General features: G+C 40.1%; 1 long non-coding RNA gene across 1 annotated transcript in view; it reads left to right on the forward strand.

Annotated features, from left to right (window-relative positions):
- LOC128511966 (uncharacterized) overlaps positions 1-670 on the forward strand; it is a 1,452-nt gene extending 782 nt beyond the window's left edge. The window contains exons 2-3 of the long non-coding RNA XR_008356226.1: positions 1-54; positions 622-670. This is a non-coding gene — a long non-coding RNA (uncharacterized LOC128511966). The remainder of the gene's footprint in view (positions 55-621) is intronic.
- The last annotated feature ends 362 nt before the right edge of the window (positions 671-1,032 follow it).

The raw sequence follows: 1,032 nt of genomic DNA on the forward strand, positions 1-1,032 counted from the left end.
ATCCTGCTGGGATTATCAACCCCTCCAGGAAATCCTCCAGATCAATGGACCTGGGTGAGACATTACACTCGCAACTCTCTATTACTGTCTTTAATGCACAGGGTTAGTGAGGACACCTCAGTCACTGTCTCCAACACCGTCATTAACCACCTGAGAGAAAATAGTGTTTATAGTTAATACACACACACACACACACACCTTATACAAGGTATACTCATAAAATACAATGACAGACAGGCAAATAGAGGAAGACAGAAAGACAGACAGACAGACAAAGAGAGACAGACTGAGATACAGGAAGGTGTACTGAGAGAAAGACAGGCAGGCGGGTAGAAAACGGGACAAGCTGAGAGACAAACAGACAGGGACACAGACAGAGAGAGATAGACAGACAGGAAGGTAGACAGGCTGGGAGACAGACAGAGAAAAAGAGACAGACAGAGAGAGACAAAGAGAAAAACAGAGTGACAGAAACAGAGACAATGAAAGAAAGAGAGACAGACTGGGAGACAGACTGAGAGACATTAAGAGTGACAGAGACAGACAGGCTGAGACAAATAGTTTTTATTTTCAGTCTAGGCTCAGTTTTACGTTTAATACTTTTCTTAAACTTTTCTGCAGCAAAACTGACTGAGGAGAGCATCGTGAGCGAACATGTGAGACGTGAGTATTAATAATAATAATAATAATAATAATAATAGTAATAATGATAATAATCATCATAAAGTTCGTGTGTCTGTTCTGTTTTTATTCTCAGTGTCCACTCAGTGTAAGAGCGATTCCATTACACTTTTATTCCAATAAATATGAATGTAAATATATCTTTATAAACGTGCATGTAAAGTATAAACACTGTGTGTCCTGTAGTGATGAGCTGGCTGAATAAAGTGGCAGATGTGGGTAAGAGCTTTACATTTCTTTAGAGCTGTGTGTGTGTGTGTATGTGTGTGTGTGTGTGTGTGTGTGTAGGGTGTGCGTGCGTGCGTGTGTGTGGACACAAAATCATTTTAGTTCTCATTTCATTCTTTTAAC

This window comes from Clarias gariepinus, chromosome 24, assembly GCF_024256425.1.
Source record: "Clarias gariepinus isolate MV-2021 ecotype Netherlands chromosome 24, CGAR_prim_01v2, whole genome shotgun sequence".
Classification (NCBI taxonomy): domain Eukaryota; kingdom Metazoa; phylum Chordata; class Actinopteri; order Siluriformes; family Clariidae; genus Clarias; species Clarias gariepinus.